The sequence below is a fragment of the Balaenoptera borealis genome, assembly GCF_965194805.1.
Source record: "Balaenoptera borealis genome assembly, chromosome: 6".
In the NCBI taxonomy this organism is placed as follows: domain Eukaryota; kingdom Metazoa; phylum Chordata; class Mammalia; order Artiodactyla; family Balaenopteridae; genus Balaenoptera; species Balaenoptera borealis.
In genome coordinates, this window is record NC_138863.1 from 67,573,448 (window position 1) to 67,589,295 (window position 15,848).

General features: G+C 36.7%; 1 protein-coding gene and 1 long non-coding RNA gene across 4 annotated transcripts in view; one reads left to right on the forward strand and one right to left on the reverse strand.

Moving 5' to 3' along the window:
* Window positions 1-15,848, forward strand: part of GRB14 (growth factor receptor bound protein 14) — a 177,117-nt gene that overhangs the window by 17,666 nt on the left and 143,603 nt on the right. The window lies entirely within an intron of this gene.
* LOC309630290 overlaps window positions 1-15,848 on the reverse strand; it is a 33,199-nt gene that overhangs the window by 10,276 nt on the left and 7,075 nt on the right. The window contains exon 2 of one of the 2 annotated variants that reach the window (XR_014245573.1): window positions 624-15,811. The exons of the other annotated variant lie outside the window; for it this stretch is intronic. This is a non-coding gene — a long non-coding RNA (uncharacterized lncRNA). Of the gene's footprint in view, window positions 1-623; window positions 15,812-15,848 lie in introns of those variants that run through there. 2 annotated transcript variants of the gene reach the window in all.

Sequence of the window (15,848 nt, forward strand, 5' to 3'; positions counted from 1 at the left end):
AGACTGGTTCCCTCAGTCTTGCTGTGGGGCTGGCTCCGTGGCTACGGGGAAGCTCGCACAGCAGGAATATGCGTTCAGAAGTTGCCTTCCAACCAGCTACATTAAATCCCCATATTATGGCAGACAATGGCTGTTATATTTCATCACATAGATGTAACCAAAGATTACTGGTTAGTTGAAGATTTAATACGAACAGATGATGGGTAAATTTCACAAGTGACACAGTGTTGTTTGGAACATTTTCATTTTCTCACCAACATTACAAAAAAAAAAAAAAAAATCACAGCTGAAGGGACCAGTAATAATGATCTACTTCATGAGCGGATAGAGAGAAAACTCAAGAAGAGAGTAAATGTTCACACTGTACTGTGTTAAAATTCTTCACACAGGGCCTGGCATAAAATGATCATAACAGTGAACTAACATTTGTGTTAGTTAACTTTACGACATGGACATATTATTACATCTATTTTTAGGGAGGAAAATTGAGGTACAATAAAAAGTTACATTGCCTAAGTCCATCCTGTTAGTTAGAGATGGGCTGACGTTTGAACTCAGGTCTTTTCTTACCACAGCCCATGGGCTTAGCCACACTACTCTGCTTGTGATGGATGCAGGCTGAATAGATATATTTTTTAAATAAATAAATAACGCTAAGCACAGAAATTATAGAATACATAATGCCTTCTTGGATTATGAGGTTTTTTTTGTGTTCTGTTTTTAAAGTACTCTTTTCATATCAGAACATTTTAAACCCCACATTTGTTTATTTATTTATTTTTGGCTGTGTTGGGTCTTCGTTTCTGTGCAAGGGCTTTCTCTAGTTGTGGCAAGCAGGGGCCACTCTCCATCGCGGTGCGCGGGCCTCTCACTATCGCGGCCTCTCTTGTTGCGGAGCACAGGCTCCAGACGCGCAGGCTCAGTAGTTGTGGCTCACGGGCCCAGTTGCTCCGCGGCATGTGGGATCTTCCCAGACCAGGGCCCGAACCTGTGTCCCCTGCATTGGCAGGCAGATTCTCATCCACTGCGCCACCAGGGAAGCCCCAGATTAAGAGTTTTTAAACCTCCTCTTCATTCCTATTATATTCCTATAATTTTGTTAATTTATTTTATTAGTGTCTCAAATTCAGTTTAGCAAAAATATTCTTCCTAAACTTTAATAAAATCTGTTGGTTAATATAGACATAGCTTGCTTTGTGTTAACTTTTTGTACATGAAACTGTGTTGACCTTTGATGTATATACTGTATAGCTGTCAATTCCCAAGTTTAAGTATATGTAAACAAAAACAAAATCTCTTGTATTTTTTAAAAGGTTAAATGAAGTGACAGAGCACATTGATGACCTATGTAAATACAATAGATTTGCTGAAGGGACTGTTTCAGTGGCCTTTACATACTGGTGTCAAGTTCAACCAAACATGGTAAACTTGTTCCAAAAATACATGTCATTTTTAGGGGTCACATTTATTGCTGAAATGACATTCTTATGTGCTATAAAAATGACAGTCATTTTATGTAGACCCCTTTATTCATTTGCCACTATTCTCTGTTTCTCTTTAGGATTTCTGAGGATTTTTATTTCCTATTGTATATCCAAACCAACCTTACTGTGTCCCTTAAAAAGAACTTTCCAGAGAAGCATCCAGGAATTAATAAGTAAGCAATAGAATATTTTAGATAAGTCTTACAGACTGTTCAACTGTCACATATGCCAAAAAAGTCACTGTTTTTATATAGACTGGTAATTGACCTGATAATCTGTGTAGGAAGTGAGTTGTTTTATTCACTTACATATTTATATATTATACCATTATACAGGCATCCAGTGCTTTGGGGAATGAATACTTACAAAATAATGTTAGTTAAAAGGTCTTGTCAAGTAAGATGAAACTTATTTTAGTTGCAAAATCAGGGGTTGGCAAACTTTTCTGTAAAGGGTCAGATAGTAAATATTTTAGACTTTCCTGGCCATATGGTCTCTGCTGCAACTCCTCAACTCTGCCATTGTAAAGCAAAAGCATACAAATAGTGAAACTGTGTTCCCATAAAACTTTACAGACACTGAATTTTGAATTTAATTTTTACATATCACAAAATATTATTCTTCTTTTGATTTTCTTCAACCATTTAAAAATGTGAAAAGTATTCTTAGCTTGTGGGCCCTCCGGCTGTAGTTTGCTAACCCCTGCAATAAACAGTGAAATCAGACGTAGATGAATAACAAAAATCTCCCAATGAAATGATAATGATAAAGGGCTTCCCTGGTGGTGCAGTGGATAAGAATCTGCCTGCCAATGCAAGGGACACAGGTTCGATCCCTGGTCTGGGAAGATCCCACATGCCGTGGAGCAACTAAGCCCGTGCGCCACAACTACTGAGCCTGTGCCCTAGAGCCCGCAAGCCACAACTACTGAGCCCGTGCGCCTAGAGGCTGTGCTCCACAACAAGAGAAGCCACAGCAATGAGAAGCCCATGCACCGCAACAAAGATTAGCCCCCGCTCGCCGCAACTAGAGAAAGCCCGTGTGCAGCAACAAAAACCCAACACAGCCAAAAATTAAAAAAAAAAAAGTTAATGACAAAGATACAAAGATAGTGGCATTTTAATTAGTATATTTGCTTTTGCTTTTAATCTCTGCTAGGAATTTTCATCTTCTTTGTTACCCCTTCTGAATTTACAGTGTTTTCTAAATCCACTATCTTTTCTTTTTACTATCGGTCAACCATTTTACCCTTGATCCTGTATTCTTCAAAACGTGCACTGATTTGCTATATTCTTATAATTTATAATAATTGATAACAATTATTGAGATAATTAATAACAAAGAATATATTAGCTTCTTCTTTATCCTTGCCTTGATGAAAGTTGTCATTTTATATGTTTTTAGGTTTTCATAAATGCAATAAGTATTCCTCTGTCTTCTTAGTAATATAAAATTTTCTTCCCTCACATTTCTCTTTACTGATAGATTATGTTTAAAATATGCTGATGTACTGTGATAATTTTGGCTCTTCTAATAATGATGTAATCTAAAATGGGGATTAATGGCTATTAATAACATTGGCCCTGAACATTGGCCCTTGTGGAACTGGTCAGAATATGGAAGACCAGAACCAGAAGTATAGGCAGGATTAAAAGTTGGGTGAAGATCTGAAATAGAAACACACAAGGATAATTGTTTTAATGATAAGGAGGTGAAGATGTGATACTGAAGGAGAGTTCAAAGTTGGCCATACATCCAAGGAAAAAGGACAGGCACAATTACGAGAATAAGTGACAAACGTTCTAAAAGTTCAAAGGTGTCTTTTTAGAGATGGACTAGGCCACTGGTCAAAACTAAAGAATACTAATTAGTTGACATTTTAATACAGATTATGGGTAAGATTCATAAACAACAGAGTGTCTGAAAAATGTTTGTTTTCTCATAACATTATCAATATTACAAAAAAAAAAAAAAAACCCCTCAGAGCAGAAGAGAAAAGATCACTAAGTATGAACAAGTTGATGAGCTGATAACATCCATATTACCAGCTGATAACATTGGTTTGGCAGCTGGTAATATGGATCCTTAGCTAGAGAGGCCAAGGTTCAAATGTATGTGAATGGCAGGCATTGCACGGTGAAAAGCCCAAGTATAGAAACTGGCACACGAAGTAGGAAAACTAGAGACAAGGTAGAAAGAGGAATGGGATCAAGGAAGATATTCACAACCTGGAATCTGAGTCATCTATCAAAGATAGATTGAAACTTGCAGGGAACAACCTGAATTTTGAGTTCCTACCAGTATTGGGAGAATAGTCACAGATGAGGTTCTTCTGCAGAGGAATTAGAATGGCAGGAAAAAAAGAGAGAGAGAGCGAGCTGTACTATAAACAACATAAGATAAGAATGAAGTGACACCATAGTTAGATTACATACTTTTTATAAAGTGAAACCTAGGTCTTTCAATTTATTCATTTAAAGTATGTCACTATTCAAATTATGTGTCATCAGTTAGAGATTAGTTGATGTTTATTTTAGTCATTTTAATGAAAAATATGGTCATGGAAAATGCATATTTGATTGTGTATGTCCTAAAATCTGGTACTCATGCCTGTTTGGAGAAGTCCATCTGGTCATATACTTGGCTTCACACCTTAACGACCCAACACTAAGTCCTGTCCTAGCCCCTGAAACATCTCTCTACGCATCTATTTCTTTCCTCCCGGTTGTCTCAACTTAGTTCAGGTCTTTGTCTTATTTCACTTGGATTACTGAAATGTCTTCACAAGTTCTCTCTTCACTCTGGAGCCAGAATGATCTTTACAAAACAAAAATTACCTCATGCCCCTTCCCATCACTTTTAAAAGCCCAGCTCCAATTAACACCCAGCTGCACAACTTTGCTAATGTACTTTTATGTCTCCATGCCACACTTTCATTATCTATCAATATAAAATCAGGAGTAGTAGCAGTACCTAGAGCATATACTAGTTACAAAGACAAAGTGAGATAAATTTAGAACAATGAGGAGCCCACATTTCTGTAACTGAAACTTGCAGAAATGCATTACATGTTACTCTTATTATTGAGAATGGCATCCAAATTCCTTTGTAGGGCATTCAGCACCCCTCATGATCTTGCCCTTGCTTTCCTGTCCAGCATTAACCCTCTTCACTCTCCGTACCATTCCCTCCTTTGCACCAGCTAGGCTCTGCTTCAGCTATACTGAACTACTTGCAGCTATTTTGAACCTTCCATTCTTTCTCTTGGATTAGGGTCTTTGCACATGTACTTGTTCTATCTGGAAAGTCCCATCTCGCATAATTTGCCTAATTAATTTCTATTCTTTTTTAGGACATAGCTTCATAGTCATCTTTGCAAAGACTTTTCTGGTCTCCCATGCCTGGACCAGCTGCTCTTTCTGCCTAGATGCCCTGTGTACCTGTGTTTTCACCTGCCTTCCTAAAGATTCACTGTAACTGCTTGCTTCTTTGGCTTTCTCCCCATTTATCCATAAGATTCTTGGAGGCAGAATTTTCTGAGGGCAGAGCCTATGACAGTGCCTGGCACATAATGCACATATAATAAATATTTGCTGCCTTCATGAGTGAATAGGATGGCATAATACAGTTGTTACTTCAAAAGTGAAACAAAGCAAAACATATTGGTGGCAATTATATAAAAGTCCTATTTGTTTCCTTCCCAAAATATTCAAGTATGCTGGAAATACGTAAGTAAATGTGGCATTTGGAATATAAATAGGTCTTAAGTGAAAGTTTGTAATCATTATATATCAAGCATTTTAAAAATGTACTGTAAAAATACACTTAATGTTACAAGCTGTAAATTATTGAACCAGATAGAAAAAACCAAATTGGCAAACAAATTATGTTTCTATTTATAATTATTTCTTACTTTTTTTTGTTTTTCAGTTAGGGTTTCTCCTTTAACTTTGAGATAAACATGTTCACTGAGCTTGGCTTAGTCGACTGTAACCCAGGACTGACTGAATTGAAGCACACTGGGGAAATACAAATATATTTGTATTCATCATGGCAGATGCTTTTTGAAACTTGAATTGTGAGAACAGAAGTTCAATTAATGTGTTTTTCACTTGTTGTTCTGACACAAAGAGGCCAAATGACACAGTGGAAAGATCCTCAACTAAGTGTCAAGAAAAAACCTTGTATTCTAGTGCCCTCTTTGCCACTTAAAATAGCCTTGTGACTGTGTGTCATTCAATATCTCTGAGGTTTAGATATGGAAAAGAAAGACATGTTGTAAGTGGCACAGCAGGGGTGGTAGAAAGTCTCTGATATGTACATGCCTGGGGAGTCCTGGTTTTGCCACTAATACTTGGGTGACCAGTGAACCATCTGTTTTCATTTTCTCTTTCACTCATTTACATACTGTAAGTGCTCAGCATATACTGACACTTTGTTAGGGGATTCAGAAATAAAATACATGGTTCTCATCTAGAGTAGCTCAGAGTTCAGTGTAAAAGACAGAGATCCAGATCTCTGATAATATCATCTCTAGTCACACATCCCAAACATTTATGTGCATAAGAATCACCTGTGGATTTCCTTAAAATGCAGACTGTGATTCAGTAGGTCTGGGGTAGAGCCTGAGATTCTATATTTTTCACAAGTTCCCAGGCATAGAGACTGTGGACCAGTGGACCACAGTTTGAGGAGCAAGTTCATTGGGATATAAACAGAGGGATGCTGAAGGAGCACAGAAGAAAGGAAACTAACTCAACCAGGAAGGCTCCACTGAAAAGGGAGGTATTATATGCATATGAGTAGAGGGAATATTTTATAAAGGACAGAAGTGTGAATGGCTATGATGTGGGTGTGGAAGAAAAGATAGCAAATTGCTGGAGGCATGTGGCAGGGAGACCAATTTCCAGGAAGTGCAATAGTCCACGTGGGGGATGATGAGGACCTAAATTACCTTAATTCTTTCATCTGATTATTCGTAGCTCAGTTTTGCAAATGGGGTGCGGTGAAGAGGGCCTCATGAAGGTGGAAATAGTGTGGATGAAAATGAAACAGATTTCTCCCAATATATTTATGAGGTAAAAAATAACAGGACCAGATTTCTGATTGAATGTGGTTGAGGGTAAAGGATGAGGCATGCAGGGATGTTTGCATCTCAGGTGACTGAAAAACAGGGTTATTTTTTAACTCAGGAATTCAACAGAAGAAGCAGGTTTGGATTTGGTGGGGGAAGTGAAAAGTGAAGATGAAGTGAGTTTTGAACACATAAAATTTAATGATTGGGAGACAGAAATTCATGTCCATTTAAGTGTAAAGATCCACTGTTGCTCCCTTTTCTTAAATCCATTGTCCTTGAATGATGCACAGAGTTACTACTTTCTATTTAGCAATAAATAAAACATCTTTGAGAACGAATTAACATTGTACACTCATCTCAGGAGTCCCTTTAGGGATTTTCTTTTCTCACTTATAAATTCTCTTTGTGTATCCTTAGAAGTTGACTATTATGACTTATAGTATTATTTTTTTTTTTCTGAATACAACATTTTTTTATCTTGCCCATGGGTGGGTCATATAATACAATTCATTTTCTATGTCTCTTCCTCTTAATTGTTGCTGCATCGTTTCAGCTGTTTTTGTTGAAAAGTGATTATTGACTTTATTTTCTCCTTTGACACTACCATTTTATTTCTCATAGGCTTTATCTGATTATATTTCAGACTTTTAAAATAAGTCATTCTGAAATAATCTTTCCTGAGTAAATTCTCTTTGGTAGTCCTATAACTTATAGCTTATATACTAAAGTTGAAATTTATTACTTAATATTTCCCCAATATATCATGAAGTATCTTGCCCCTTCACCTTTGCTGATATTGTGTTGCCACACAACCTTCAAAACCTAGTTTTCTCTTTCAAGATCTTTTAATTTTTCAAGAGAAGTAGAAATCTAGATTTTTATTTGAAGTCTACAGACCTTAATGATGTTGGCTCAAATATTTTAAAAAATACTATTCATAGTTGTTATGGTTTGATCTGTCAACTAAAAAGATATGTTGAATTCTTCACTCCAGTGCCTGTGGATGTGACCTTATTTCAAAATAGGGTCTCTGCAGATGTAATCAGTTAAGATGAGGTCATTAGGGTGAACCCTAATACTGTATGACTGGTGTCCTTATAAGAAGAGAAGAAGGAGACGAAGAACTACAGTCCTGCAGCCTGCAGAATGAAAACCACATTCACAGAAAGATAGACAAAATGAAAAGGTAGAGGACTATGTACCAGATGAAAGAACAAGATAAAACCCCAGAAAAACAACTAAATGAAGTGGAGATAGGCAACTTTCCAGAAAAAGAATTGAGAATAACGATAGTGAAGATGATCCAGGACCTCAGAAAAAGAATGGAGGTAAGGATCGAGAAGATGCAAGAAATGTTTAACAAAGACCTAGAAGAACTAAAGAACAAACAAAGAGAGATGAACAATACAATAACTGAAATGAAAAATACACTAGAAGGAATCAATAGCAGAATAACTGAGGCAGAAGAACGGATAAGTGACCTGGAAGACAGAATGGTGGAATTCACTGCTACAGAACAGAAAAAAGAAAAAAGAATGAAAAGAAATGAAGACAGCCTAAGAGACCTCTGGGACAACATTAAATGCACCAACGTTTGCATTATAGGGGTCTCAGAAGGAGAAGAGAGAGAGGAAGGACCAGAGAAAATATTTGAAGAGATTATGGTCAAAAACTTCCCTAACATGGGAAAGGAAATAGCCACCCAGGTCCAGGAAGCGCAGAGAGTCCCAGGCAGGATAAACCCAAGGAGAAACACACCGAGACACATAGTAATCAAACTGACAAAAATTAAAGACAAAGAAAAATTATTAAAAGCAGCAAGGGAAAAACAACAAATAACATACAAGGGAACTCACATAAGGTTAAGAGCTGATTTCTCACAGAAATTCTACAAGCCAGAAGGGAGTGGCACAATATGTTTAAAGTGATGAAAGGAAAGAACCTACAACCAAGATTACTCTACTTGGCAAGGATCTCATTCAGATTTGATGGAGAAATCAAAAGCTTTACAGACAAGCAAAAGCTAAGAGAATTCAGCACCACTAAACCAGCTCTACAACAAATGCTAAAGGAACTTCTCTAAGTGGGAAACACAAGAGAAGAAAAGAACCTACAAAAACAAACCCAAAACAATTAAGAAAATGGTAATAGGAACATACATATCCATAATTACCTTAAATGTGAATGGATTAAATGCTCCAACCAAAAGACACAGGCTTGCTGAATGGATACAAAAACAAGAGCCATAAATATGCTGTCTCCAAGAGACCCACTTCAGACCTAGGGATACATAGAGACTGAAAGTGAGGGGATGGAAAAAGATATTCCATGCAAATGGAAATCAAAAGAAAGCTGGAGTAGCAATATCCATATCAGGTAAAATAGACTTTAAAATAAAGAATGTTACAAGAGACAAAGAAGGACATTACATAATGATCAAGGGATCAATCCAAGAAGAAAATATAACAATTATAAATATATATGCACCCAACATAGGAGCACCTCAATACATAAGGCAACTGCTAACAGCTATAAAAGAGGAAATCAACAGTAACACAATAATCGTGGGGGACTTTAACACCTCACTTACACCAATGGACAGATCATCCAGACAGAAAATTAATAAGGAAACACAAGCTTTAAATGACACAATAGACCAGATAGATTTAATTGATATTTATAGGACATTCCATCCAAAAACAGCAGATTACACTTTCTTCTCAAGTGCATACGGAACATTCTCCAGGATAGACCACACCTTCAGTCACAAATCAAGCCTTGGTAAATTTAAGAAAACTGAAATCATATCAAGCATCTTTTCTGACCACAATGCTATGAGATTAGAAATAAATTACAGGGGAAAAAAACGTAAAAAATATAAACACATGGAGGCTAAACAATATGCTACTAAATAACCAAGAGATCACTGAAGAAATCAAAGAGGAAATCAAAAAAATACCTAGAGACAAATGACAATGAACACACGATGATCCAAAACCTATGGGATGCAGCAAAAGCAGTTCTAAGAGGAAAGCTTATAGCAATACAATCCTACCTTAAGAAACAAGAATCATCTCAAATAAACAATCTAACCTTACACTTAAAGGAACTAGAGAAAGAAGAACGAACAAAACCCAAAGTTAGTAGAAGGAAAGAAATCATAAAGATCCGGGCAAAAATATATGAAAAAGAAACAAAGAAAACAGTACAAAGATCAATAAAACTAAAAGCTGGTTCTTTGAGAAGATAAACAAAATTGATAAACCTTTAGCTAGACTCATCAAGAAAAAGAGGGAGAGGATTCAAGTCAATAAAATTAGAAATGAAAACGGAGAAGTTACAATGGACACCGCAGAAATACGAAGCATCCTAAGAGACTACTACAAGCAACTCTATGCCAATAAAATGGACAACCTGGAAGAAATGGACAAATTCTTAGAAAGGTATAACCTTCCAAGACCGAATCAGGAAGAAATAGAAAATATGAACAGACCAATCACAAGTAATGAAGTTGAAACTGTGATTAAAAATCTTCCAACAAACAAAAGTCTAGGACCAGGGTTGGTTTCACATTGCAGAAACAGCCTGCTCTCCCTCTGAGAGTGTAACTGTGCTTTAATAAACTTTGCTTTGCAAAAAAAAAAAAAAAAAAGTCTAGGACCAGATGGCTTCACAGGTGAATTCTATCAAACATTTAGAGAAGAGCTAACACCCATCCTTCTCAAACTCTTCCAAAAAATTGCAGAGGAAGGAACACTCCCAAACTCATTCTATGAGGCCATCACCCTGATACCAAAACCAGACAAAGATACTACAAAAAAAGAAAATTACAGACCAATAACACTGATGAACATAGAGGTAAAAATCCTCAACAAAATAGTAGCAAACAGAATCCAACAACACATTAGAAGGATCATACACCATGATCAGTGGGATTTATCCCAGGGATGCAAGGATTCTTCAGTATACACAAATCAATCAGTGTGATACACCATATTAACAAACTGAAGAATAAAAACCATATGATCATCTCAAAAGATGCAGAAAAAGCTTTTGACAAAATTCAACACTTATTTATGATAAAAACTCTCCAGAAAGTGGGCATAGAGGGAACCTACCTCAACATAATAAAGGCCATATACAACAAACCCACAGCAAACATCATTCTCAACAGTGAAAAACTGAAAGCATGTCCTCTAAGATCAGGAACAAGAAAAGGATGTCCACTCTCGCCACTGTTATTCAACATAGTTTTGGAAGTCCTAGCCACGGCAGTCAAAGAAGAAAAAGAAATAAAAGGAATCCAAATTGGAAAAGAAGAAGTAAAGCTGTCACTGTTTGCAGATGACATGATACTATACATAGATAATCCTAAAGATGCCACCAGAAAACTACTAGAGCTAATCAATGAATTTGGTAAAGTTGCGGGATACAAAGTTAATGCACAGAAATCTCTTGCATTCCTATACACTAACAACAAAAGATCAGAAGGAGAAATTAAGGAAACACGCCCATTAACCACTGCAACAAAAAGAATAGAATACTTAGGAATAAACCTACCTAAGGAGGTAAAAGACCTGTACTCAGAAAAGTATGAGACACCGATGAAAAAAATCAAAGATGACACAAACAGATGGAGAGATATACCATGTTCTTGGACTGGAAGAATCAATATTGTGAAAATGACTATACTACCCAAAGCAATCTACAGATTCAATGCAAACCCTATCAAATTACCAATGGCATTTTTTACAGAACTGGAACAAAAAAATCTTAAAATTTGTATGGAGACACAAAAGACCCCGAATAGCCAATGCAATCTTGAGGGAAAAAAAAACAGAGCTGGAGGAATCAGACTCCCTGACTACAGACTATACTACAAAGCTGCAGTAATCAAGACAATATGGTACTGGCACAAAAACAGAAATATTGATCAATGGAACAGGATAGAAAGCCCAGAGATAAACCCATGCACCTATGGTCAACTAATCTATGACAAAGGAGGCAAGGATATACAATGGAGAAAAGACAGTCTCTTCAATAAGTGGTGCTGGGAAAACTGGACAGCTACATGTAAAAGAATGAAATTAGAACACTCCCTAACACCTTACACAAAAATAAACTCAAAATGGATTAAAGACCTAAATGTAAGACTGGACAGTATAAAACTCTTAGAGGAAAACGTAGGAAGAACACTCTGACATAAATCACAGCAATATCGTTTTTGACCCACCTCCTAGAGTAATGGAGATAAAAACAAAAATAAACAAATTGGACCTCATGAAACTTAAAAGCTTTTGCACAGCAAAGGAAACCATAAACAAGACAAAAAGACAACCCTCAGAATGGGAGAAAATATTTGCAAAAGAATCGACTGACAAAGGATTAATCTCCAAAATATATAAACAGCTCATGCAGCTCAATATCAAAAAAACAAAGAACCCAATCCAAAAATGGGCAGAAGACCTAAATAGACATTTTTCCAAAGAAGACATACAGATAGCCAAGAGGCACATGAAAAGATGCTCAATATCACTAATTATTAGAGAAATGCAAATCAAAACTACAATGAGGTATCACCTCACACCAGTTAGAATGGGCATCATCAGAAAATCTACAAACAACAAATGCTGGAGAGGGTGTGAAGAAAAGGGAACTCTCTTGCACTGTGGTGGGAATATAAATTGATACAGCCACTATGGAGAACAGTATGGAGTTTCCTTAAAAAACTAGAAATAGAATTACCATATGACCCAGCAATCCCACTACTGGGCATATACCCAGAGAAAACCATAATTCAAAAAGATACATGCACCCCAATGTTCATTGCAGCACTATTTACAATAGCCAGGCCATGGAAGCAACCTAAATGCCCATCGACAAACGAATAGATAAAGAAGATGTGGTACATGTATACAATGGAATATTACTCAGCCATAAGAATGAACGAAATTTGGTCATTTGTAGAGACGTGGATGGACCTAGAGACTGTCATACAGAGTAAGTCAGAAAGAGAAAAACAAATATCGTATATTAACGCATATATGTGCAACCTAGAAAAATGGTACAGATGAACTGGTTGTGAGGCAGAAATAGAGACACAGATGTAGAGAACAAACGTATGGACACCAAGTGGGAAAGCAGTGGGGGGTGGGTGGTGGTGGTGGGATGAATTGGGAGATTGGGATTGACATATATACACTAATATGTATAAAATAGATAACTAATAAGAACCTGCTGTATAGCACAGGGAACTCCACTTTGCTGTACAGTAGAAACTAACACAACATTGTAAAACAACTATACCTCAATGAAAAAAAGAAAAAAAAAAAGAAGAGACGGGAGAAATACAGAGGGAAAAGGCCATATGAAGAAGGCAGTTATTGTAATGATGCATCTACAAACCAAGGAAAAGCAAGGATTGCTGGCTGTCACCAGAAGCCAGGATGGGAGGCATGGGACAGGTTTTCCCTCACAGCCCTCAGAGGAACCAATCTTGTTGACTTCTAGCCTCCAGAAGCATGAGATAGTAAATTTCTGTTGTTTTAAGCCACATAATTTGTGTTGCTTTGTTACGACAGCCCTAGGAACCTAATACAATAGTAAATAAACACACCTGTGAGTTTTACATATAGTTTGCCACTGTGTAATATCAAGTGATTTTCTTACAGATACAAAACCCTAGGAACTTGTAAAAATACATATTTTTGGCTATGCTTTTCTGGAATATGGCAAGTTATTTCATACCATTATCAACATCTCTATTTTCATCTGATGTTTCAGCCAAATAGATGACTAGAAAGTTAAGTATTTGAATTTATTCCCTCAGTAAATATTAAACGCTTACCAGGTACCAGATATTCTACTAGGTACAAGGGATAAAACTATGAATAAGAACAGCTCTTTCCTTAAGAAACTTACCATTATAACAATAGTTATAATACAATAATGGTGATGATGAGAAAGTAGCACAGATTGCTATGGGAAGACAGAGGAGGGGCACCTAATACCAATGAGAGATCAGGAAAATCATCCAGTTGTGATGTGCACAATTTAATTGTATAGGAGTGACATATCAGCTGATTTGTCTTACAACTAAGTATGTAACAGAACTGAGATCCCAACTCAGGATCTCTTACCCAAATGTCTTTCTACATCACCACACCACTTTGGTTTTTTCATGTGCAAAAATGAGGATAATATTACTCCTTAAAGCTTTTGTGAAGATTAAATAAAACTTATGAAGCACACTGGCCTGATGCCTGGTCCTGGCAGACCTTACTAATGTCCACCAGAATCTGGTTCTTTTACCTGTCCTGGATCTTAGTCTATCCTGACTAATACACTGGTCCATAATACATGCTCCACAAATTTTCTTCTCTCCTTTAACAATAATATAGGGCACAGGGTGATAGAAATAAGCTTTAAATTAAAAAAAATTAAAATTTAGGGCATGAATTGCACAGCTGCATGTAATATATCCTTATTCCAGGTTCTGAGACAAACCAAAAGCAGCTTATGATAGTTGAAAAAGTCACTATGCCCTAAGACCAGCTGAAATGAAAAATCCATTCGCTGTCAGAAAAAAGTCACCTCTCATTAAAGATCATTTCTTTCATTCTTCCAAACCAAATTATTTAAGGTTAAAAATAGCAAAAGAACCTTATGAAAAAACATATAAATGCTAAAAATCCCAGCCTGAGGTTTCGGCAACTATTCTTAACATACCTTCAGAGGGTTTGACTGTCATTACTACAAATAGAAGACTTCCAGGAAGGCATTATTCAACAAAAAGAAGTCTTTTATTTTCTCTACAAATCTGGGACATGGAGAGAAAGATGAGAGTAAATATAATTCCAAGTTTTCCACTCAAACAAATCTAAATGCTTCTGCCTAGCATTCAACGTCTTGATGATATGTTCTCATTTGCTAACTAACCGCATTTCCCACTTTTTTTTTCCAACATAGACTCCATTTTCATCGTCTCCTCAAAGTTCACAAACAAGCCATATTCATGCTTTCTTTATGTCTTTATCCATTTGCCTGAAATGCTCTTTTCTCTTACTTGGAGAATGGGCTCTAGGTCTGCTTCCTGTAATTGTATTCTGTCCTCTAAGATTCAATGCTTTTTAAAAATTTATTGATTTGCTTTTATTTTACCTTTTAAAAAAATTGAGATATAATTGAAATATAACCTTATATTAGTGTCAGGTGTACAACACAATATATGTATATATTGCAAAATGATCACCACAATAAGTTTAGTTAACATTCGTCAATACTTTTTACGGCCAGTAATTTTGTCTCTTATCCGAACTATGGGTTCTCAAGAACAGGAATGGTTTTTTACAGTTCACCTCCATCTCCTCAAAGCTCTGGCACAGTACTGAGCACACCATCAGCAGTAAACAAATACTTCTTGGTTGATTGGTTTGTAAGTGCATGTGGAGATGGTTGGGTAATCCAGTTTGAGGAAGAATCATGGAAAATTGAAGGGGTTCCAACAGAAGGACTTGTGACAGAAGTCAGAACTAGTGTCTAGGGGTGTGTGGAGGGCTTGAACATCATCCTCTGCGGTTGTTTAAAGCTGAGTATTAACAATTAGTGACCACTGGACAGCGGGCAGTAGGATAACTGCCTCACAGAGAATGAAAGCAGGCGATCAAGCACTTCAAAAACTTTCCTGCTTGGGAACAGCTCTGGTGGCTAGAGAAAGAGGCCCTGAAAATGATACTGTTCCCATGTTAAACATTAGACATTGCATTCTCTGCCGTCATCTCCATTTTTGGGAAGCAGATACATGATCAGTGGGTATACTGTATGTGCTATGTCATTTTACCCAAACTGTCATCTAAGTTATGGATACAGCACAAAGATGTTTTATGTAACAGTGGAGTGTCAGTTAGTTAATAATGTTGTGATACATACTCATGTGAAGTGTATTAGCATCAATAAATACTAATAAATATTTAAGATGTTTGGGCAGGTTTTTCTCAGCTGCCTAGTTGTACTGTACTATCCTGTATATCCTGTTATGAAAGTAGTTTTCAGGTATATTATGTTAAACCAGGTGTTGAGCTAGATTTCACATTCCTAAAAAGGAAAGGTCGCGTGGTAGACAGAGACATGAACTGAGGGGCTTGAGTAGAAGCAGAGGAAGGAAGGATTGAAGTAGCTGTTACACTGACCTCAGTTTATTCATTTGAAAAGTATCTCTTCTATGCCAGCTACTGTTCCACACACTGAGGAGCTACAGGTGAACAAGACAGACACCCTCTGTAACCATG